Here is a 25,703-nt window from a genome sequence, read left to right on the forward strand (position 1 = left end):
TCAGTGTCTCTTCATTCTCCCCTCTTGTTCCTCACAGTGTCTCTTCATTCTCCCCTCTTGTTCCTCACAGTGTCACTTCATTCTCCCTCTTGTTCCTCACAGTGTCTCTTCATTCTCCCTCTTGTTCCTCACAGTGTCTCTTCATTCTCCCCTCTTGTTCCTCACAGTGTCTCTTCATTCTCCCCTCTTGTTCCTCACAGTGTCACTTCATTCTCCCCTCTTGTTCCTCAGTGTCTCTTTATTCTCCCCTCTTGTTCCTCACAGTGTCTCTTCATTCTCCCCTCTTGTTCCTCACAGTGTCACTTCATTCTCCCCTCTTGTTCCTCACAGTGTCTCTTCATTCCTCCCTCTTGTTCCTCACAGTGTCTCTTCATTCTCCCTCTTGTTCCTCACAGTGTCTCTTCATTCTCCCTCTTGTTCCTCACAGTGTCTCTTCATTCTCCCCTCTTGTTCCTCACAGTGTCTCTTCATTCTCCCCTCTTGTTCCTCACAGTGTCATTTCATTCTCCCCTCTTGTTCCTCACAGTGTCTCTTCATTCTCCCCTCTTGTTCCTCACAGTGTCTCTTCATTCTCCCCTCTTGTTCCTCACAGTGTCTCTTCATTCTCCCCTCTTGTTCCTCACAGTGTCATTTCATTCTCCCCTCTTGTTCCTCACAGTGTCTCTTCATTCTCCCCTCTTGTTCCTCACAGTGTCTCTTCATTCTCCCCTCTTGTTCCTCACAGTGTCTCTTCATTCTCCCCTCTTGTTCCTCACAGTGTCTCTTCATTCTCCCCTCTTGTTCCTCACAGTGTCTCTTCATTCTCATCTCTTGTTCCTCACAGTGTCTCTTCATTCTCCCCTCTTATTCCTCACAGTGTCTCTTCATTCTCCCCTCTTGTTCCTCACTGTGTCACTTAATTCTCCCCTCTTGTTCCTCACAGTGTCTCTTCATTCTCCCCTCTTGTTCCTCACAGTGTCTCTTCATTCTCCCCTCTTGTTCCTCACAGTGTCACTTCATTCTCCCCTCTTGTTCCTCACAGTGTCTCTTCATTCTCCCCTCTTGTTCCTCACAGTGTCTCTTCATTCTCCCCTCTTGTTCCTCACAGTGTCTCTTCATTCTCCCCTCTTGTTCCTCACAGTGTCTCTTCATTCTCCCCTCTTGTTCCTCAGTGTCACTTCATTCTCCCCTCTTGTTCCTCACAGTGTCACTTCATTCTCCCCTTTTGTTCCTCACAGTGTCTCTTCATTCTCCCCTCTTGTTCCTCACAGTGTCACTTCATTCTCCCCTCTTGTTCCTCAGTGTCTCTTCATTCTCCCCTCTTGTTCCTCATAGTGTCTCTTCATTCTCCCCTCTTGTTCCTCACAGTGTCACTTCATTCTCCCTCTTGTTCCTCACAGTGTCTCTTCATTCTCCCCTCTTGTTCCTCACAGTGTCTCTTCATTCTCCCTCTTGTTCCTCACAGTGTCTCTTCATTCTCCCCTCTTGTTCCTCACAGTGTCTCTTCATTCTCCCCTCTTGTTCCTCACAGTGTCTCTTCATTCTCCCCTCTTGTTCCTCACAGTGTCTCTTCATTCTCCCCTCTTGTTCCTCACAGTGTCTCTTCATTCTCCCCTCTTGTTCCTCGCAGTGTCTCTTCATTCTCCCCTCTTGTTCCTCACAGTGTCACTTCATTCTCCCCTCTTGTTCCTCACAGTGTCACTTCATTCTCCCCTTTTGTTCCTCACAGTGTCTCTTCATTCTCCCCTCTTGTTCCTCACAGTGTCACTTCATTCTCCCCTCTTGTTCCTCAGTGTCTCTTCATTCTCCCCTCTTGTTCCTCACAGTGTCTCTTCATTCTCCCCTCTTGTTCCTCACAGTGTCACTTCATTCTCCCTCTTGTTCCTCACAGTGTCTCTTCATTCTCCCTCTTGTTCCTCACAGTGTCTCTTCATTCTCCCCTCTTGTTCCTCACAGTGTCTCTTCATTCTCCCCTCTTGTTCCTCACAGTGTCACTTCATTCTCCCCTCTTGTTCCTCAGTGTCTCTTTATTCTCCCCTCTTGTTCCTCACAGTGTCTCTTCATTCTCCCCTCTTGTTCCTCACAGTGTCACTTCATTCTCCCCTCTTGTTCCTCACAGTGTCTCTTCATTCCTCCCTCTTGTTCCTCACAGTGTCTCTTCATTCTCCCTCTTGTTCCTCACAGTGTCTCTTCATTCTCCCTCTTGTTCCTCACAGTGTCTCTTCATTCTCCCCTCTTGTTCCTCACAGTGTCTCTTCATTCTCCCCTCTTGTTCCTCACAGTGTCATTTCATTCTCCCCTCTTGTTCCTCACAGTGTCTCTTCATTCTCCCCTCTTGTTCCTCACAGTGTCTCTTCATTCTCCCCTCTTGTTCCTCACAGTGTCTCTTCATTCTCCCCTCTTGTTCCTCACAGTGTCATTTCATTCTCCCCTCTTGTTCCTCACAGTGTCTCTTCATTCTCCCCTCTTGTTCCTCACAGTGTCTCTTCATTCTCCCCTCTTGTTCCTCACAGTGTCTCTTCATTCTCCCCTCTTGTTCCTCACAGTGTCTCTTCATTCTCCCCTCTTGTTCCTCACAGTGTCTCTTCATTCTCATCTCTTGTTCCTCACAGTGTCTCTTCATTCTCCCCTCTTGTTCCTCACAGTGTCTCTTCATTCTCCCCTCTTGTTCCTCACTGTGTCACTTAATTCTCCCCTCTTGTTCCTCACAGTGTCTCTTCATTCTCCCCTCTTGTTCCTCACAGTGTCTCTTCATTCTCCCCTCTTGTTCCTCACAGTGTCACTTCATTCTCCCCTCTTGTTCCTCACATTGTCTCTTCATTCTCCCCTCTTGTTCCTCACAGTGTATCTTCATTCTCCCTCTTGTTCCTCACAGTGTCACTTCATTCTCCCCTCTTGTTCCTCACAGTGTCACTTCATTCTCCCCTCTTGTTCCTCACAGTGTCTCTTCATTCTCCCCTCTTGTTCCTCACAGTGTATCTTCATTCTCCCTCTTGTTCCTCACAGTGTCTCTTCATTCCCCCCTCTTGTTCCTCACAGTGTCTCTTCATTCTCCTCTCTTGTTTCTCACAGTGTCTCTTCATTCTCCCCTCTTGTTCCTCACAGTGTCACTTCATTCTCCCCTCTTGTTCCTCACAGTGTCTCTTCATTCTCCCCTCTTGTTCCTCACAGTGTATCTTCATTCTCCCTCTTGTTCCTCACAGTGTCTCTTCATTCCCCCCTCTTGTTCCTCACAGTGTCTCTTCATTCTCCTCTCTTGTTTCTCACAGTGTCTCTTCATTCTCCCCTCTTGTTCCTCACAGTGTCTCTTCATTCTCCCCTCTTGTTCCTCACAGTGTCTCTTCATTCCCCCCTCTTGTTCCTCACAGTGTCTCTTCATTCTCCCCTCTTGTTCCTCACAGTGTCACTTCATTCTCCCCTCTTGTTCCTCACAGTGTCACTTCATTCTCCCCTCTTGTTCCTCACAGTGTATCTTCATTCTCCCCTCTTGTTCCTCACAGTGTCTCTTCATTCTCATCTCTTGTTCCTCACAGTGTCTCTTCATCCTCCCCTCTTGTTCCTCAGTGTCTCTTCATTCTCCCCTCTTGTTCCTCACAGTGTCTCTTCATTCTCCCCTCTTGTTCCTCACTGTGTCACTTAATTCTCCCCTCTTGTTCCTCACAGTGTCTCTTCATTCTCCCCTCTTGTTCCTCACAGTGTCTCTTCATTCTCCCCTCTTGTTCCTCACTGTGTCACTTAATTCTCCCATGGCCTCAGTTCAGCTCTGGCAGACCCAGCGCAGACTCAGCTTCTCGGTGCATAGACTTACACCCACCTGCTCCTCAGCACGACGTCAGGGGCGTCACTAGTCAGTCTGGGCAGCTGGAATTATCCCACGACACATCTGGGGACTGCCGTCTACAAACTAAGGCTGCTTTCACACTATAAAATGTATCCATTTTAAAGATCCGTTCAATGCTCCGTCATAAAAACCCTGAAAATCGGCCGTTAAACGGACGATTTTCAAGGTTTTTATAACGGAACATTGAACGGATCTTTAAAAAGCATACATTTTATAGTGTGAAAGCAGCCTAATGTGTTGCGGCACCCAGTCACATTGTCACCAGCAAAAAATGGAGTCCCCCAAAATCCTTATTTCATTACAGTCTTTATACTTTAATCTCACATTGGAAATTTTTGGGATACAGCCCATTTAGAACAAACTCAGCCAATATCTGCTATAGCAGTAAAGGTTTTAGGTTTTGTAGTGAGGTATTTAACCCCTTAAGGACCAGGCCATTTTATACCTTAAAGGGTAGCTCCCACCATCATGATTTTTTTTTTTTCTGTCCCTGCCTATTGCCCTTCTATCCCTAACACCCTCCCTGCCTTTATTAATTTTTTTTTACTATTTTTAAAATGGCATTTAGTCTGCCTGGTAGTGTGCTCACTACCAGGCAGACTTCCCCAGCAGGCACCACGTCACTGATGCCTGCTGGGGGGGACTTCCGCCCTTAGTTCTCCCAACAGGGTGCCTCCAGCTGTTTCACCACTACAACTCCCAGCATGCCCTGACATCTATTGGCTGTCAGGGCATGCTGGGAGTTGTAGTGGTAAAACAACTGGAGGCACCCAGGACAGGAGTTTCATGGGGGAAGGAGTGAGCCAGGAGCCGATGCGGGAGGGACGGATGCGGGAGAGACTCTTCCTGCCGCTCGGTAAGTAAACCCAAACAACCCCCCCCCCCCCGTACCTTGCAGCAGCGCCCCCCATCCTCCCCCGTACCTTGCAGCAGCGCCCCCCATCCCGCTCGTACCTTGCAGCAGCGCCCCCCATCCCCCCCGTACCTTAGAGCAGCACTCCACGCACCTTGCTGTAGCAGCCAACCCCCCCCCGCGCCGCCCGCACCTTGCAGCAGGGCCGTCAGCCGATGCGGAGCCCTGGCTGTTACTGCGCCTGCGCAAAATTTCGACTGATGCCCTGCCGGAATCAGTCGGAATTTTGCTGTGACGTCACTCTGCACTGCATTCGGCCACTAGGAGGGCGCCCCCTAGTGGCCGAATTTCAAATTGCTTTTAAAACGTTTTAAAAGCATTTTTTTTAATAAAAGTGTATTAGAGATATGTTGTAGTACTTGAGTACTACAACATATCAAAAATTATTTTTCATGACAGTGCCCATTTAAGGACCGGAGCGTTTTTTGCAATTCTGACCACTGTCACTTTAAAACATTAATAACTCTTGAATGCTTTTAGTTATCATTCTGATTCCGAGATTGTTTTTTCATGACATATTCTACTTTAACTTAGTGGTAAAATTTTATGGTAACTTGCATCCTTTCTTGGTGAAAAATCCCAAAATTTGATGAAAAAAATGAAAATTTAGCATTTTTCTAACTTTGAAGCTCTCTGCTTGTAAGGAAAATGGATATTCAAAATATATTTTTTTTGGGTTCACATATACAATATGTCTACTTTATGTTTGCATTATAAAATTTATGAGTTTTTACTTTTGGAAGACACCAGAGGGCTTCAAAGTTCAGCAGATATTTTGAAATTTTTCACAAAATTTTCAAACTCACTATTTTTCAGGGACCAGTTCAGTTTTGAAGTGGATTTGAAGGGTCTTCATATTAGAAATACCCCATAAAAGACCCCATTATAAAAACTACACCCCCTAAAGTATTCAAAAAAACATTCAGTAAGTGTATTAACCCTTTAGGTGTTTCACAGGAATAGCAGCAAAGTGAAGGAGAAAATTCAAAATCTTCATTTTGTACACTCGCATGTTCTTGTAGACCCAATTTTTTAATTTTTGCAAGGGGTAAAAAGGAGAAATTTTTTACTTGTAATTGAAACCCAATTTCTCTCGAGTAAGCACATACATCATATGTCTATGTAAAGTGTTCGGCGGGTGCAGTAGAGGGCTCAGAAGGGAAGGAGCGACAAATGGTTTATGGGGGGCATGCCGCATTTAGGAAGCCCCTATGGTGCCAGGACAGCAAAAAAAAAACACATGGCATACCATTTTGGAAACTAGACCCCTCAGGGAACGTAACAAGGGGTAAAGTGAACCTTAATACCCTACAGGTGATTCACGACTTTTGCATATGTAAAAAAAATATATATATTTTTTTTACCTAAAATGCTTGGTTTCCCAAAAATTTTACATTTTTAAAAAGGGTAATAGCAGAAAATACCCCCCAAAATTTGAAGCCCAATTTCTCCCGATACAGAAAACACCTCGCATGGGGGTGAAAAGTGCTCTGCTGGCGCACTACGGGTCTCAGAAGAGAAGGAGTCACATTTGGCTTTTTGAAAGCAAATTTTGCTCTGGGGGCATGCCGCATTTAGGAAGCCCCTATGGTGCCAGAACAGCAAAAAAAAACCACATGGCATACCATTTTGGAAACTAGACCCCTCGGGGAACGTAACAAGGGGTAACGTGAACCTTAATGCCCTACAGGTGTTTCACGACTTTTGCATTTGTAAAAAAAAAAATTTTTTTTTACCTAAAATGCTTGTTTTCCCAAAATGTTTACATTTTTAAAAAGGGTAATAGCGGAAAATACCCCCCAAAATTTGAAGCCCAATTTCTCCCGATTCAGAAAACACCCCATATGGGGGTGAAAAGTGCTCTGCTGGCGCACTACAGGTCTCAGAAGAGAAGGAGTAACATTTGGCTTTTGAAAGCAAATTTTGCTCTGGGGGCATGCCGCATTTAGGAAGCCCCTATGGTGCCAGAACAGCAAAAAAAAAACACATGGCATACCATTTTGGAAACTAGACCCCTCGGGGAACGTTACAAGGGGTAATTTGAACCTTAATACCCTACAGGTGTTTCACGACTTTTGCATATGTAAAAAAAAATATATTTTTTTTTTACCTAAAATGCTTGTTTTCCCAAAAATTTTACATTTTTTAAAAGGGTAATAGCAGAAAATACCCCCCAAAATTTGTTAGGCAATTTCTCCCGAGTACGGCGATACCCCATATGTGGCCCTAAACTGTTGCCTTGAAATACGACAGGGCTCCAAAGTGAGAGCGCCATACGCATTTGAGGCCTAAATTAGGGACTTGCATAGGGGTGGACATAGGGGTATTCTACGCCAGTGATTCCCAAACAGGGTGCCTCCAGCTGTTGTAAAACTCCCAGCATGCCTGGACAGTCAACGGCTATCTGGCAATACTGGGAGTAGTTGTTTTGCAACAGCTGGAGGCTCCGTTTTGGAAACAGTGGCGTACCAGACGTTTTTCATTTTTATTGGGGAGGGGGTTGTATAGGGTTATGTGTATATGTAGTGTTTTTTACTTTTTATTTTATTTTTTGGTAGTCTAGTGTAGTGTAGTGTTTTTAGGGTACAGTCACCCGGGCGGGGGTTCACAGTAGTTTCTCGCTGGCAGTTTGAGCTGCGGCAGAAAATTTGACGCAGCTCAAACTTGCAGCCGGATACTTACTGTAATCCTCCGCCCATGTGAGTGTACCCTGTACGTTCACATTGGGGGTGGGGGGGAAATCCAGCTGTTGCAAAACTACAACTCCCAGCATGTACGGTCTATCAGTGCATGCTGGGAGTTGTAGTTTTGCAACCACTGGAGGCTACATTTTGGAAACAGTGGCGTACCAGACGTTTTTCATTTTTATTGGGGAGGGGGGCTGTGTAGGGGTATGTGTATATGTAGTGTTTTTTACTTTTTATTTTATTGTGTTAGTGTAGTGTAGTGTTTTTAGGGTACAGTCGCACGGGCGGGGGTTCACAGTAGTTTCTCGCTGGCAGTTTGAGCTGCGGCAGAAATTTTGCCGCACCTCAAACTTGCAGCCGGATACTTACTGTAATCCTCCGCCCATGTGAGTGTACCCTGTACATTCACATTGGGGGGGGGGGGGGGGAACATCCAGCTGTTGCAAAACTACAACTCCCAGCATGTACGGTCTATCAGTGCATGCTGGGAGTTGTAGTTTTGCAACAGCTGGAGGCACACTGGTTGTGAAACACCGAGTTTGGTAACAAACTCAGTGTTTTGCAACCAGTGTGCCTTCAGCTGTTGCAAAAGCTACAACCCCCAGCATGTACAGACAGCGGAAGGGCATGCTGGGTGTTGTAGTTATGCAACAGCTGGAGGCATACTACTTTGGCTGGGGATGCTGGGGATTGTAGTTATGCAACAGCTGGAGACACACTGGTTTGCTACTTAACTCAGTGTGCCTTCAGCTGTTGCAAAACTACAACTCTCAGCAGTCACCGACAGCCAACGGGCATGCTGGGAGTTGTAGTTATGCAACCACCAGATGCACCACTACAACTCCCAGCATGCACTTTAGCTGATTGTGCATACTGGGAGTTGTAGTTACACAACAGCTGAAGGTACACTTTTCCATAGAAAGAATGTGCCTCCAGCTGTTGCAAAACTACAAGTCCCAGCATGCCCATAAGGGAATGCTGGGAGTTGTGGTGGTCTGCCTCCTGCTGTTGCATAACTACAGCTCCCAGCATGCCCTTTTTGCATGCTGGGAGTTGTTGCTAAGCAACAGCAGGAGGCTGTCACTCACCTCCAACGATCCTCGCCGCACAGGTCAGTCCCTCGTCGTCGCCGCCGCTGCTCCTGGGGCCCCGATCCCAACAGGGGCGCCGGGGGGGGGGGTCCCCAGCACCCGGGGTGCACGTCCCGCACCCGCTCACGTCCTCCGGAAGAGGGGCGGAGCGGGTTGCGGGAGTGACACCCGCAGCAGGCGCACTGATTGGTCGGCCGGTAATCCGGCCGACGAATCAGGGCGATTGTGAGGTGGCACCAGTGCGACCTCATCCCTGCTGGCTCTGGCTGATCGGGGCCGTCTCTGACGGCCCCGATCAGCCAATAATTCCGGGTCACCGGGTCACTGGAGACCCGATTGACCCGGAATCCGCCGCAGATCGCTGGACTGAATTGTCCAGCGATCTGCGGCCATCGCCAACATGGGGGGTCATAATGACCCCCCTGGGCGATATGCCCCGATGCCTGCTGAATGATTTCAGCAGGCATCGGGGACCGGCTCCGCTCCAGATGGTTGCGGGGGGCCGGTAAAACACATGACGTTCTCATACGTCATGTGTCCTTAAGGACTCGGAAATGGAGACGTATGAGAACGTCATGTGTCCTTAAGGGGTTAAAGGGTTACTCCAATGGAAAAAAATTTTTTTAAATAAACTGGTGCCAGAAAGTTAAACAGATTTGAAAATTACTTCTCTTTAAAAATCTTAATCCTTCCAGAATTTATCAGCTGCTGTATGCTCCACAGGAAGTTATTTTCTTTTTCGAATTATCTTTCCATCTGACCACAGAACTCTCTGCTGACACCTCTGTTCATGTCAGGAACTGTCCAGAGAAGGAGAGGTTTGTTATGGGGATTTGCTCCTACTCTGGACAGTTCCTAATATGGTCCGAGGTGTCAGCAGAGAGCACTGTGGTCAGACAGAAAGGGAAAAAAATATATATATAAGAACTTCCTGTGGAGCATACAGGAGCTGATAAGTACTGGAAGGATTAAGACTTTTTAATAGAAGTAATTTACAAATCTGTTTAACTTTCTGGCACCAGTTCATTTGAAAAAAATATATAATGTTTTCCACTGGAGTACCCCCTTTAAGTTACATATCAGAAGACATCCTGAGGCAGCAGTTTTACAATAGAACTTTACACCTGACACGTTTCCTTAAAAAAAAAAACATGGAGTGAGCCCTCCAATGTTCCACAAAACCCAATTTATGGATAGAACTTTTTCTGCACAGGATTATGGTTTCTTCCTTGTGTGAATTTTTAAATGTTTCAGAAGACTGGATTTGTGAGTGAAACATTTCCCACATACTGTACATGAATTTGGCTTCTCTCCTGTGTGAATTCTCTGATGTTTTACAAGAATTGATTTTTCAATAAAACATTTCCCACATTCTGCACATGGAAATGGCTTCTCCCCTGTGTGAGTTCTTTTATGTTTAAAAAGATTTGCTCTCATAGTAAAACATTTTCCACATTGCAAACATGAATACGCCTTCACCTTTGTGTGAGTTTTTTTGTGTTGACTAAGACTTTATTTATGCTTAAAACATTTCCCACATACTCTACATGAAAACAGCTTCTCCTTTGTGTGAGTTCTCAGGTGTTCCACGAGATTTGATTTTTGACCAAAACATTTCCCACATTCAGGACATGAGTAGGGCTTTTCTCCTGTGTGAGTTTGCATATGTTTGACAAGACACGATTTCTGACCAAAGCATTTCCCACATTCAGGGCATGAAAACGGTTTCTCTCCTGTGTGAGTTCTGTTATGTTTGACAAGACACGATTTCTGACTAAAGCATTTCCCACATTCTGAACATGAAAATGGTTTCTCCCCTGTGTGAGTTTGTTGATGTGTCTCAATATAAGGATATTTCCAAATATTTCCAAATGTTCGGCACTTTTGGAATTTGCACAAATTTCACCCAGTTTATGTCCGGCTCTGTTTATGCCAAATTGTGATTGATCATCTTTTACTTCATAATTGGGAGATAAATGATGTTGTGTACAGGAGCCGCTCGTCCCGTCTTCACCTGGAAAAGGAAATAGAATTTTTTTCTCAATCAGGATTGATATATTATGAAGTTCATACATAGAGCAAGGCATTTTAAAGGGGAATTCTGGCCAATGTCTGATGCATACTATGAGGGGCTTCTGCTCCAGTCTCTGAAACGTCTGTGTTTCCCGCCCTGGAGTCGTGACATCAAGCCACACTCCCTCGTGATGTCATACCACGCCCCCTCGTGGCATCACGTCACGCCCCCTATCATAGACAAGAATGGAGGGGGTGTGGCGTCACGAAGGGGGAATAGCGTGACGTCACTTCTCCAGACAATTTAAAGGGGTATTCCAGGCCAAAACTTTTTTTATATATATCAACTGGCTCCGGAAAGTTAAACAGATATGTAAATTACTTTGATTAAAAAAATCTTAATCCTTCCAATAGTTATTAGCTCCTGAAGTTGAGTTGTTGTTTTCTGTCTAACTGCTCTCTGATGACTCACGTCCCGGGAGCTGTCCAGCTCCTATGGGGATATTTTCCCATCATGCACAGCTCCCGGGACGTGACATCATCAATGAGCAGTTAGACAGAAAACTTCAGAAGCTAATAACTATTGGAAGGATTAAGATTTTTTAATAGAAGTAATTTACAAATCTGTTTAACTTTCCGGAGCCAGTTGATATATAAAAAAAAATTTATGCCTGGAAAACCCCTTTAAAGGATACAATACACCATTAATGCTCACAGGTCACATGCCTGGACATGTTTTGGTGGCATCCTTAAATACCCAAACCCAGAGGAGGGGCATCGTGATGTTATTATAGATACAAATGATTAAATGTGTAAGAAAATTAAAAAATAACATATCCATATGCTAGTAGAGAAAAAAACAACTCAAGTTTTTTTTATGTTGGTAAAAAAAAAACGTTATTAGTAATGGAATAGAAGTTCACATTTAACCCCATGGGTGCTCTGGTATTGAGTATGAGATGGCAGAATGCTTCCAATTCAATTAAAGGGGTACTCCGCTACTATACATCTAATCCCCTATCCAAAGGATAGGGGATAAGAAGTCTGATTGCGGGGGTCCCCTGCAATCCCCCGCAGCACCTGACATTCTAGACAAATGCCGGGTTCCTGCGGCAGTGGTCGTGACAAGACTGCCACGCCCCCTTGTGACGTCACGCTACACCCTCCCATAGACATTAATGGAGGGGCGTGGCTTCACGTAACGAGGGGGCGTGGCTGTGGCATCACGATTACGGCCTCCGGCTCTGAACGTTACAAAATATTCAGAACGCTGGAGCACCGGAGGTCCCTTTTAAAGGGGTACTCTAGTGGAAAACTTTTTTTTTTTTTAAATGAACTGGTGCCAGAAAGTTAAACAGATTTGTAAATGACTTCTATTAAAAAAATCTTAATCCTTCCAGTACTTATTAGGGGCTGTATACTACAGAGGAAATTCTTTTCTTTTTGGAACACAGAGCTCTCTGCTGACATCACGAGCACAGTGCTCTCTGCTGACATCTCTGTCCATTTTAAGAACTGTCCAGAGTAGGAGAAAATCTCCATAACAAACATATGCTGCTCTGAACAGTTCCTAAAATGGACAGAGATGTCAGCAGAGAGCACTGTGCTCGTGATGTCAGCAGAGAGCACTGTGCTCGTGATGTCAGCAGAGAGCACTATGTTCCAAAAAGAAAAGAATTTCCTCTGTAGTATTCAGCAGCTAATAAGTACTGGAAGGATTAAGGTTTTTTAATAGAAGTAATTTACAAATCTGGTTAACTTTCTGGCACCAGTTGATTTAAATGAAATAGTTTTCCACCGGAGTACCCCTTTAACTTTTGCTGTTTTTTTTGCTATTTTTGCTATTAAGAAAATACCTTCTTAATAGCATAGATTTGGAATGTGCTAGTGGAACCCCCAATAAACCTCCAAAAAATGTACGGATGCTCCGGGTTTATTCCTGTGCTTCATGTTGCCCTTGTCACCGAGGTGCCTCAAGGCTCTAACGTTTAGCTTGCGAGTCGCGCATCCAACATATGTTTTATCGCAGGCCGAGCACTCGATATCGTAGACAACATTGATCCACAGTTCAAAAATTGTTCGAGATCATTTTTATTTTTGGAAGGGTCACAAAAAGTGTTAAATTTTTGATTTAAATAAGTACAAGTTTTATATTTTAATATTTGTGACAGTACGGGATCTTCTTTCAGTATGTACAAATTAGAGACGAGCGAATTTACAGTAATTCGATTCGTCACAAACTTCTCGGCTCGGCAGTTGATGCCTTATCCTGCATGAATTAGTTCAGCTTTTACGTGCTCCGGTGGGCTGGAAAAGGTGGATACAGTCCTAGGAAAGAGTCTCCTAGGACTGTATCCAACTTTTCCAGCCCACCGGAGCACCTGAAAGCTGAACTAATTTATTCAGGCTAAAGTCATCAACTGCCGAGCCGAGAAGTTTGTGACGAATGGAATTACTGTAAATTTGCTCATCTCTAGTACAAATGTTTGGTTATGATTTGCTTTACTTTACTTTATTAAAGGGGTACTCCGGTGGAAAACACCTGATGCCCGTATCAGGAACTGTCCAGAGCAGGAGAAAATCCCCATAGCAAACCAGAGAGCACTGTGGACAAGACAAAAAAGAAATTCAAAAAGAGAAAAGAATTTCCTCTGTAGCATACAGCTGCTAAAAATTACTGGAAGGGTAAAGATTTTTTAATAGAAGTAATTTACAAATCTGTTTAACTTTCTGGCACCAGTTCATAAAAAAAATAAAATAAAAAAAAGAAAAAGTTTCCCACCGGAGTACCCCTTTAAACTTCTGGATTGTACGTAAGGGCCAAGACAGGTTTCTTTAGGGATTTAGATTTTTTGGGATGTAACTGAAAGTAAATTTTCACAGGTTTTCTTGGCTACAATATTTTGTGCCTTATCACAAAGTCTATGTGGGTAACCCTTCTGACTTAGTCAGTGTGATACCTCTATTGCCTGGTTGGTATATGTATCAAAATTACTACAATTGTATTTAAAGGGGTACTCCGACTCTGCCGGAAAACATCTTATCCCCTATCCAAAGGATAGGGGATAAGATGTCTAATTGTGGGGGTCCTGCCGCTGGATACCCCTGTGATCTAGCTTCAGCACCCCAGACATCTGGTGCACGGAGCAAACTACGCTCTATGCGGATGACTGGAAACCACAGCTGACACGCCCCCTCCATTAATTTCTATGGGAGGAGGCGTGACGGCTACGTAATAGCCGTCACGCCCCCTCCCATAGACAAGAATGGAAGGGGGTGGCGTGATGTCACAAACACGGCCGCAGGGGATAAGACGTCTAGCAGTGGAGTACCCCTTTAAGCATGTGGGGAGTTAAAGGGGTACTCCGCTGCTCAGCGTTTGGAACAAACTGTTCCGAACGCTGGAGCCGGCAGCTCGTGACATAATAGCCCCGCCCCCTCAAAGTCACGCTCCGCGCCTAGACATCCTATCCCCTATCCAAAGGATAGGAGATAAGATGTCTGATCGCGGGATTCCCACCTCGATCTTCCTGCAGCACCCGGCGTTCTTTTAGAAAGCCCGCTGCAGCGCCAGAGGATCATGATGTCACAGCCACGCCCCCTCAATGCAAGTCTATGGGAGGGGGCGTGGCAGCTGTCACGCCCCCTCCCATAGACTTGCATTGAGGGGGCGGAGCGTGACCTCATGAGGGGGCGGCTATGACGTCACAAGCTCCCAGCGCCGCAGCAGGCTTACTAAAAGAACGCCAGGTGCTGCGCTGGGAGCTTGTGACGTCATAGCCGCCTCCTCATGAGGTCACGCCCCGCCCCCTCAATGCAAGTCTATGGGAGGGGGCGTGGCGGTCGCCACACCCCCTCCCATAGACTTGCATTGAGGGGGCGTGGCTGTGACGTCATGATCCTCTGGCGCCGCAGCAGGCTTTCTAAAAGAACGCCAGGTGCTGCAGGAAGATCGAGGTGGGACTCCCGCGATCAGACATCTTATCCCTTATCCTTTGGATAGGGGATAAGATGTCTAGGCGCGGAGCGTGACTTTGAGGGGGCGGGGCTATTATGTCACGTGCTGCCGGCTCCAGCATTCGGAACAGTTTGTTCCAAATGCTGAGCAGCGGAGTACCCCTTTAACTCCCCACATCCTTAAAGGGGTACTCCACTGCTAGACGTCTTATCCCTGTGGCCGTGTTTGTGACATCACGCCACCCCCTTCCATTCTTGTCTATGGGAGGGGGCGTGACGGCTAGTACAGTTTGTTCCAAACGCTGAGCAGCGGAGTACCCCTTTAAGCTGTATGGTTTTCTTTAACCATTTTGTATCACAATCACATCCATTGCCATTGTATATGATGGAAATATATAAACAGCTATACATATGGGCTATAAGCAGGTGGAACGTTCCAGTAAACTCCATCTGCAATAGAAGAGTTCCGAAGGACTCTTACCATTCTCTGACTCCCATGCGTATTTTTTGAGTCCACTTGCAGTTTCCGGCCAAGATCTTATATTAAGGACCTGGAATAAACAAATAGGATCCCTAGTTTATACTATATCCAGACGAAGGCAAAAAAGACTCGACAAGGTGTCAATTTCCAATAAAAGAAGAGGACAGCTGTGCTTACTAACATTATTCAGTAACATCACAGCTTTTACAGTAAAGAATCCTTTCATCTCTGTTCCTCCATTAGACGTCTCTTGTCAGGACTGAGCACACTTCGTACTTGCTGGGTCCCGGTTCCTATCAGCAACCAGGACCCGCGGCTAATACCGGTCATTGCCGAACGTGCAGATATCTGGCTTTAACCCTTTAGGCGCAGCGATCAAAGTTGATTGCGGCATCTAAACCGGGAGAAAATATTGCCAGTTAGCTCAGCGGAGCTATTCGGGGACGCCGCAGTGAAATCGTGGCGTCCCGAACAGCTGAGAGAACAGCGGGAGGGGCCTTATCTTGCTCCTCACTGTCTCCATTGCTCCAAGGCTGAGATCCAGGCTAAAGCAGTCAAGCCCAGGTTACAGTGATCAATGCTATGCTATGGCATAGCATTGTTCAGTGAATGTAATCAAAGAATTGCATGTAATAGTCCCCTATGGGGGCTACAAAAAAATAAATAAATAAAAAAAGTCTAAAAAAAGGAAAAGACAAAAAAAAAGGGAATAAATGTGATTGAACCCCTTCCTGAATGAAAATTTGAATCACCCCCCCCCCTTTTTCCATTTAAAAAAAAAAAAAAAAATATATATATATATATATATATATATGTGTGTAAACAAAAATAAAAATAAACATATGTGGTATTACCACATGCGTAATTGTCCGAACTATAAAAATCTTATGTTAACCGCACGGTCAATGGTGTACATGTAAAAAAAAATACAAAGTCCAAAATTGTGTATTTTTGGTATAAAAAACGATCAAGAAGTCCCATCAAAAGCAAAATGGTCCCGATAAAAACTATAGATCACAGCGCAAAAAATTAGCCCGTATGTGGAAAAAAAAGTTATAGGGTTCAGAAGATGACAATTTTAAACATTGGTGCATGTAGTTTACATTTTTTTTTTTTTTAAATAGTAAAAAAAAAAAAAAAAAAATTGAAACTATATAACTTGGTTATCATTGTAACTGTATGGACATACAGAATAAACATATGGTGTCATTTTTACCGAAAAGTGCACAGCAGAATCAGAAGCCCCAAAAGGTTACAAAATAGCATTTTTTTCCCCAATTTTGCCCAACAAATACGTTTTTTTCTGGTTTCACCTTAACCCCTTAAGGACAATGGACGTACTCCTACGCCCCCGTTTCCGAGTCCTTAAGGACCGAGGACGTAGGAGTACGTCCTGTACTTTCCCGGCCCCCCGCCGCTAGCCGGAGGGGAGCCGGTGCCCGATGCCTGCTGAAATCGTTCAGCAGGCATCGCGGCATATCGCCCAGGGGGGTCATTATGCCCCCCCATGTCGGCGATGGCCGCAGATCGCTGGACAATTCAGTCCAGCGATCTGCGGCGATTCCGGGTCAATCGGGTCTCCAGTGACCTGGTGACCCGGAATTACTGGCTGATCGGGGCCGTCAGAGACGGCCCCGAACAGCCAGAGCCTGCAGGGGTGAGGTGGCACTGGTGCCACCTCACGATCGCCCTGATTCGTCGGCCGGATTCCCGGCCGACCAATCAGGGCACCTGCTGCGGGTGTCACTCCCGCACCCGCTCCGCCCCTCTTCCGGAGGACGTGAGCGGGTGCGGGACGTGCACCCCGGGTGCTGGGGACCCCGATCCCCGGCGTTAATGTTGGGATCGGGGCCCCAGGAGCGACGACGGCGGCGTCTAACCTGTGCGGCGATCAGCAGCAGCAGGAGGTGAGTGACAGCCTCCTGCTGTTGCTTAGCAACAGCTCCCAGCATGCAAAAAGGGCATGCTGGGAGCTGTAGTTATGCAACAGGAGGAGGCAGACCACCACAACTCCCAGCATGCACTTATGGGCATGCTGGGACTTATGGTTTTGCAACAGCTGGAGGCACATTCTTTCTATGGAAAAGTGTACCTTCAGCTGTTGTGTAACTACAACTCCCAGCTTGCACAAACAGCTTAAGTGCATGCTGGGAGTTGTAGTGGTGCAGCTGCTGGTTGCATAACTACAACTCCCAGCATGCCCGTTGGCTGTCGGTGACTGCTGAGAGTTGTAGTTTTACAACAGCTGAAGGCACAATGAGTTAAGTAGTAAACCAGTGTGTCTCCAGCTGTTGCATAACTACAATCCCCAGCATCCCCAGCCAAAGTAGTATGCCTCCCGCTGTTGCATAACTACAACACCCAGCATGCCCTTCCGCTGTCCGTACATGCTGGGGGTTGTAGCTTTTGCAACAGCTGAAGGCACACTGGTTGCAAAACACTGAGTTTGTTGCCAAACTTGGTGTTTCACAACCTGTGTGTCTCCAGCTGTTGCAAAACTACAACTCCCAGCATGCACTGATAGACCGTACATGCTGGGTGTTGTAGTTTTGCAACAGCTGGATGCCCCCCCCCCCCCAATGTGAATGTACAGGGTACACTCACATGGGCGGAGGATTACAGTAAGTATCCGGCTGCAAGTTTGAGCTGCAGCAAATTTTCTGCTGCAGCTCAAGCTGCCAGCGAGAAACTACTGTGAACCCCCGCCCGTGCGACTGTACCCTAAAAACACTACACTACACTAACACAAAATAAAAAGTAAAAAAACACTACATATACACATACCCCTACAATAAAAATGAAAAACGTCTGGTACGCCACCGTTTCCAAAACGGAGCCTCCAGCTGTTGCAAAACTACAACTCCCAGCATGCACTTATAGACCCTACATGCTGGGAGTTGTAGTTTTGCAACAGCTGGATGTTCCCCCCCCCCCCCAATGTGAACGTACAGGGTACACTCACATGGGCGGAGGATTACACTAAGTATCCGGCTGCAAGTTTGAGCTGAGGCAAATTTTCTGCCGCTGCTCAAACTGCCAGCGAGAAACTACTGTGAACCCCCGCCCGTGCGACTGTACCCTAAAAACACTACACTAACATAAAATAAAAAGTAAAAAACACTACATATATACACATCCCCTACACAGCCCCCCTCCCCTCCCCAATAAAAATGAAAAACGTCTGGTACGCCACTGTTTCCAAAACGGAGCCTCCAGCTGTTGCAAAACAACTACTCCCAGTATTACCAGACAGCCACTGACTGTCCAGGCATGCTGGGACTTTTACAACAGCTGGAGGCACCCTATTTGGGAATCACTGGCGTAGAATACCCCTATGTCCACCCCTATGCAATCCCTAATTTAGGCCTCAAATGCGCATGACGCTCTCACTTTGGAGCCCTGTCATATTTCAAGGCAACAGTTTAGGGTCACATATGGGGTATCGCCGTACTCGGGAGAAATTGTGTTACAAATTATGGGGGGTATTTTCTGCTATTACCCTTTTTTAAAATCTAAAATTTTTGGGAAACCAACATTTTAGGTAAATTTTTTTTTTTTACATATGCAAATGCGGCATGCCCACAGAGCAAAATTTGCTTTCAAAAAGCCAAATGTGACTCCTCCTCTTCTGAGACCTGTAGTGCGCCAGCAGAGCACTTCTCACCCCCATATGGGGTGTTTTCTGAATCGGGAGAAATTGAGCTTCAAATTTTGGGGGGTATTTTCTGCTATTACCCTTTTAAAAAATGTAAACATTTTGGGAAACCAAGCATTTTAGGTAAAAAAAAATGTTTTTTTTTACATATGCAAAAGTCGTGAAACACCTGTGGGGTATTAAGGTTCACATTACCCCTTGTTACGTTCCACGAGGGGTCTAGTTTCCAAAATGGTATGCCATGTGTTTTTTTTTTGCTGTTCTGGCACCATAGGGGCTTCCTAAATGCGGCATGCCCCCAGAGCAAAATTTGCTTTCAAAAAGCCAAATGTGACTCCTTCTCTTCTGAGACCTGTAGTGCGCCAGCAGAGCACTTCTCACCCCCATATGGGGTGTTTTCTGAATTGGGAGAAATTGGGCTTCAAATTTTGGGGGGTATTTTCTGCTATTACCCTTTTTAAAAATGTCAAAATTTTGGGAAACCAAGCATTTTAGGTAAAAAAAAATAATTTTTTTAACATATGCAAAAGTCGTGAAACACCTGTAGGGTATTAAGGTTCACTTTACCCCTTTTTACGTTCCCCGAGGGGTCTGGTTTCCAAAATGGTATGCCATGTGTTTTTTTTTTTTGCGGTTCTGGCACCATAGGGGCTTCCTAAATGCGGCATGCCCCCAGAGCAAAATTTGCTTTCAAAAAGCCAAATGTGACTCCTTCTCTTCTGAGACCTGTAGTGCGCCAGCAGAGCACTTTTCACCCCCATATGGGGTGTTTTCTGAATCGGGAGAAATTGGGCTTCAAATTTTGGGGGGTATTTTCTGCTATTATCCTTTTTAAAAATGTAACATTTTTGGGAAACCAAGCATTTTAGGTAAAACATTTTATTTATTTTTTTACATATGCAAAAGTCGTGAATCACCTGTGGGGTATTAAGGTTCACTTTACCACTTGTTACGTTCCCTGAGGGATCTAGTTTCCAAAATGGTATGCAATGTGTTTTTTTTTTGCTGTCCTGGCACCATAGGGGCTTCCTAAAGGTGACATGCCCCCCAAAAACCATTTGACGCTCCTTCCCTTCTGAGCCCTCTACTGCGCCCGCCGAACAATTAACATAGACATATGAGGTATGTGCTTACTCGAGAGAAATTGGGTTTCAAATACAAGTAAAAATTTTCTCCTTTTTACCCCTTGCAAAAATTCAAAAATTGGGTCTACAAGAACATGCGAGTGTAAAAAATTAAGATTGTGAATTTTCTCCTTCACTTTTCTGCTATTCCTGTGAAACACCTAAAGGGTTAATACACTTATTGAATGTCATTTTGAATACTTTGGGGGGTGTAGTTTTTATAATGGGGTCTTTTATTGGGTATTTCTAATATGAAGACCCTTCAAATCCACTTCAAACCTGAACTGGTCCATGAAAAATAGCGAGTTTGAAAATTTTGTGAAAAATTTCCAAATTGCTGCTGAACTTTGAAGCCCTCTGATGTCTTCCAAAAGTAAAAACTCATAAATTTTAGGATGCAAACATAAAGTAGACATATTGTATATGTGAACCCAAAAATGTTTTATTTTGAACATCCATTTTCCTTACAAGCAGAGAGCTTCAAAGTTAGAAAAATGCAAAATGTTCATTTTTTTCATCAAATTTTGGGATTTTTCACCAAGAAAGGATGCAAGTTACCATAAAATTTTACCACTACGTTAAAGTAGAATATGTCACGAAAAAACAATCTCGGAATCAGAATGATAACTAAAAGCATTCCAGAGTTATTAATGTTTAAAGTGACAGTGGTCAGAATTGCAAAAAACGCTCTGGTCCTTAAGGTATAAAATGGCCTGGTCCTTAAGGGGTTAAAGGGGTACTCCGGTGAAAACCTTTTTTCTTTTAAATCAACTGGTGGCAGAAAGTTAAACATATTTGTAAATTACTTCTATTAAAAAATCTTAATCCTTCCAGTACTTATTAGCTGCTGAATGCTACAGAGGAAATTCCTTTCTTTTTGGAACACTGATGACATCACGAGCACAGTGCTCTCTGCTGACATCACTGTCCATTTTAGCAACCATGCATAGCAGATGCATGCTAAGGGCAGCATGGTGGCTCAGTGGCTAGCACTGCTGCCTTGCAGTGCTGGGGCCTTGGGTTCAAATCCCACTAAGGACAACAATAAATAAATAAAGACTTATTATTATTATTATTATAATAACGTCAGCAGAGAGCACTGTGCTCGTGATGTCATCAGAGAGCATTCCAAAAAGAAAAGAATTTCCTCTGTAGTATTCAGCAGCTAATAAGTACAGGAAGGATTAAGATTTTTTTAATAGAAGTAATTTACAAATCTCTTTAGCTTTCCGGAGCCAGTTGATTTAAAAGTATAAGGTTTTCAACGGAGTACCCCTTTAAATTTTCTGGGTGAAATGATTGATGTCATTTCAACGTACAATTGGTGGAGCAAAAAAGAAGCCCTCATGTGAGTCTGTAGGTGCAAAATTGACAGCGTTCTTATTTTTAGAAGGTGAGGTGGAAAATACGAAAGTGCAAAAACGAAAAAAAAAAACTGTGGACCTTAAGGGGTTAATGAATGTCATAATTTTGTATCTTTCCTCATAGCTGAGGCTGCACTAATGTTCTGTAAAGCAGTAAGATTATGGCCAATGACTCCTTCAGTACATGACAGTATTCTGTTGGCTTAGTAGCAGCTGACTGGCATTGTGCTGTTATTTACTCCATCATCTACAGGGGAGAACTTTACATTTATCCAGGAGGAATCTTTATTGCCAAGTGCACAGAGGACGACATTTACCACAATCTTTTATGGGACCAGAAACAATTTATATCCACAACCGACCAGAACCGACACCAGATGATATAGATGATATACTGCACTGCTGGAGGAGAGTAGTATATTCATTCTATTCATCTATAGGGGATTTGTAGATCTCTTCATCTACCTGATGGTCCAGTGGGATATCCTCCTCTTCCTCTTTACAATCCTGGGGATATAGAGGACGGGGACATCTCTCTGGGGGATTTATACTACTGGATCCATCTATAGGAAATAAACACAGTGACTGAATCCATTGTTATATGTGATGATCAGATGATGGGGGAATCTAGGAGATCCACAAACCTGCTCTCTCCTCTTACCTGGTGATGTGAGGGACTGGTGATCCTCCATCATGACCTGATCCTTGTACAGATCCTTGTGTCCTAATAAATACTCCCACTCCTCCATGGAGAAATAGACAGTGACATCCTGACACCTTATAGGAACCTGACACAGACAATGATACAATTCTCCTCCAGACACTTCATACCTTGGTGTTATTGTATAATGTCCCAGCATTCCCAGCAGCGCTCACCTCTCCAGTCAGCAGCTCAGTGATCCTGGAGGTAAGTTCTAGGATCTTCTGCTCATGTATCAGTGAATGAGGTGGAGGCTCCTCGGGGGCGGGGCTCTGGCTCCTGCTCCAGCCTCCTGACACACGGGGTGTCACACACTCACCAGACGACTTCTTCACTACTGTGTAATCCTGTGTATGGGGAGATACTGATCACTACAGAGAGAAGAAGAATCCCGCACCTTTCCCCTCATTTCCCTGCTTTATTAATAGAGATACAAGGAAGGTCATGTGACCCTCTCACCTCTCCAGTGATCCAGTAGATCATCTCTAGGGTGAGGTCTAATATCCTCCCAGACATGTGGTCTCTGTCCTTCTCCATCCTTGGTCGGTCACTGATCAAAAATGGCCATTGGCTTTAGAAGAAAACTTTAGTTGTGAGTCCTGTACATAAGGAACCTGAGGAAAAACAAGGAGGATTTAAAGGGGTACTCCCGTGAAAAACTTTATTTTTTTTTTAATTTTTTTTTTTTTATCAACTGATGCAGGAAAGTTAAACAGATTTGTAAATCACTTCTATTTAAAAAAAATCTTAATCCTTCCAGTACTTTTTAGGGGCTGTATACTAAAGAGAAATCCAAAAAAGAAATGCATTTCTTCTGATGTCATGACTACAGTGCTGTCTGCTGACCTCTGCTGGACATTTTAGGAACTGTCCAGTGCAGGAGAAAATGCCCATAGCAAACATATGCTGCTATGGACAGTTCCTAAACTGGACAGCAGAGGTCAGCAGAGAGCACTGTGGTCATGACATCAGAGGAAATGCATTTATTTTTTGGATTTCTCTTTAGTATACAGCCCCTAAAAAGTACTGGAAGGATGATTAAGAAAAAGAAAAACACAGGAGTACCCCTTTAATGCTTAATCTCATCTTACATGAAGCATATAGAAATGCATTTACAAACAGACTCCAGTGAACTTTGTATTTATTCTTATTATTTTCACCTGTATGTTAAGAGTCTGGCCCAAGAAAACCTCAGTACAACCATAAAGGGGTTATCCAGGATTTGTAAAAGAGAGATAATTTCTTCCAAAAACAGCGCCACCCTTGTCCTTAGGCAACGTGTGGTATTGCAGCTCAGTTCCACTGAAATGAATGGAGTCGAGTTGTAATACCAAGCACCACCTGTGGACAGGAGTGGCGCTGTTTTTGGAAGAAATCATCTCTGTTTTTCTATCCCTAGATAAAATATATACAATCATGGCCGTAAATGTTGGCACCCCTGAAATTTTTCTAGACAATGAAGTATTTCTCACAGGAAAGGATTGCAGTAACACATGTTTTGCTATACACATGTTTATTCCCTTTGTGTGTATTGGAACTAAACCAAAAAAAGGAGGAAAAAAGGCAAATTGTACATAATGTCACCAAACTCCAAAAATGGGCTGGACAAAATAATTGGCACCTTTCAAAATTGTGGAAAAATAAGATTGTTTCAAGCATATGATGCTCCTTTATACTCACCTGGGGCAAGTAACAGGTGTGGCCATATAAAAAATCACACCTGAAAGCAGATAAAAAGGAGAGAAGTTCACTTAGTCTTTGCATTGTGCGTCAGTGTGTGCCACACTAAGCATGGACAACAGAAAGAGGAGAAGAGAACTGTCTGAGGACTTGAGAACCAAAATTGTGGAAAAATATCAACAATCTCAAGGTTACAAGTCCATCTCCAGAGATCTAGATTTGTCTTTGTCCACAGTGAGCAACATTATCAAGAAGTTTACAACCCATGGCACTGTAGATAATCTCCCTAGGCATGGACGGAAGAGAAAGATTTATGAAAGGTGTCAACACAGGATAGTCCGGATGGTGGATAAGCAGCCCCAAACAAGTTCCAAAGACATTCAAGCTGTCCTGCAGGCTCAGGGAGCATCAGTGTCAGCGCGAACTATCCGCCGACATTTAAATTAAATGAAACACTATGGAGGAGACCCAGGAGGACCCCACTATGGAGGAGACCCAGGAGGACCCCACTATGGAGGAGACCCAGGAGGACCCCACTATGGAGGAGACCCAGGAGGACCCCACTATGGAGGAGACCCAGGAGGACCCCACTATGGAGGAGACCCAGGAGGACCCCACTATGGAGGAGACCCAGGAGGACCCCACTATGGAGGAGACCCAGGAGGACCCCACTATGGAGGAGACCCAGGAGGATCCCACTGCTGACACAGAGACATAAAAAAAGCAAGACTATATTTTACCAAAATTAACTTGAGTAACCAAAATCCTTCTGGGAAAACATCTTGTGGACAGATGAGACCAAGATGAGCTTTTTGGTAAAGCAAATCATTCTTCTGTTTACCGAAAACGGAATGAGGCCTACAAAGAAAAGAGCACAGTACCTACAGTGACATATGGGGGAGGTCAGTGATGTTTTGGGTTGTTTTGCTGCCTCTGGCACTGGGGGCCTTGAATGTGTACAAGACATCATGAAATCTGAGGATTACCAATGGATTTTGGGTCACACTGTACAGCCCAGTGTCAGAAAGCTGGGTTTGTGTCCGAGATCTTGGGTCTTCCAGCAGGACAATGACCCCAAAACATACGTCATAAAGACCCAGAAATGGACGACAACAAAGCGCTGGAGAGTCCTGAAGTGTCAGCAATGAGTCCAGATCTAAATCCCATTGATCCCCTGTGGAGAGATCTTATAATTGCTGCTGGGAAAAGGCGCCTTCCAATAAGAGACCAGGAGCAGTTTGTAAAGGAAGAGTGGTCCAACATTCCGGCTGAGAGGTGTAAGAAGCTTATTGATGGTTATAGGAAGAGTGGTCCAACATTCCGGCTGAGAGGTGTAAGAAGCTTATTGATGGTTATAGGAAGACACTGATTTCACTTATTTTTTCTAAAGGGTGTGCAACCAAATATTAAGTTAAGGGGCCAATAATTTTGTCCAGACCATTTTTAGAGTTCGGATGCTGGGTACCCGTACTGCCATTATAACCTCCAGACAGTCACTCATAATGACTGCAATTTACTTTATAGGACTTCAGGAAAGCTGGGTGACTGACCACATCTGGAAGAGCCGAGGCGGCCGCCATATTTGTTGTCACCCAGCTTCTCCACAAGCAGATAGAAGAGGCGGCGGATATTAGACGGACATATGAGGTGTCTATGGCCGCTCAGTACATGTAATATGGAAGGAATGAGACTTAGTCAGCGCTCTCTGTTACCCATAGCAACCAATGAGAGTGTAAGCAGTGCGGTTGGTTGCTATGGAGACAGCTGGTCCTCAGTGTCCCCCCCATTGTCTCATCTCCCACCTCTCAGTGCAGTCCGGGGGCTTCTAGTAAGGATGTGAAGACTGTCCCTGTCATCTCCTCTTCTCTAGTCACATGTGGGGAGGACACACAGGAAGCCATTGTCCGTGCACAACAGGCTCCCCTGGAAACATCAGCTGTGAATGGCGACCTCAGGCAGATGGTAGACAGATGTTACCGCTGTGCAGGAGCGCGGTTAACCCTTTCCTAGCTTCTCAACATATAAAGCTGCTGCTTGTCGCTTGTTTGCACTAATCTGCCTACCCTTTATATCACCTCTAGGCAGTCTGAGTAAAGGTCCTATTACATAGAGCAGGGTTTCCCAATCAGGGTGCCTCCAGCTGTTGCAAAACTACAACTCCCAGCATGCCCAGGGGCATGCTGGGTGTTGTAGTTTTGCAACAGCTGGAGGTGCCCTG

The 25,703-nt window shown here is 44.8% G+C and overlaps 1 long non-coding RNA gene across 2 annotated transcripts; it reads right to left on the reverse strand.

Annotated features, from left to right (window-relative positions):
• Window positions 1–9,713: 9,713 nt before the first annotated feature.
• LOC130357259 (uncharacterized) lies at window positions 9,714–25,404 on the reverse strand. Of its 2 annotated transcripts, none has more exons than XR_008889160.1 (5): window positions 25,288–25,404; window positions 22,265–22,419; window positions 21,571–22,152; window positions 14,963–15,032; window positions 9,714–10,525 (listed from the first exon to the last, which is right to left on the reverse strand). It is a non-coding gene; the product is annotated as an uncharacterized LOC130357259 (long non-coding RNA). The 2 variants fall into 2 exon arrangements; XR_008889159.1 differs by lacking the exon at window positions 25,288–25,404 and adding an exon at window positions 24,371–24,570.
• Between the last annotated feature and the right edge of the window lie 299 nt (window positions 25,405–25,703).

The sequence above is a fragment of the Hyla sarda genome, chromosome 2 (assembly GCF_029499605.1).
Source record: "Hyla sarda isolate aHylSar1 chromosome 2, aHylSar1.hap1, whole genome shotgun sequence".
Classification (NCBI taxonomy): Eukaryota; Metazoa; Chordata; class Amphibia; order Anura; family Hylidae; genus Hyla; species Hyla sarda.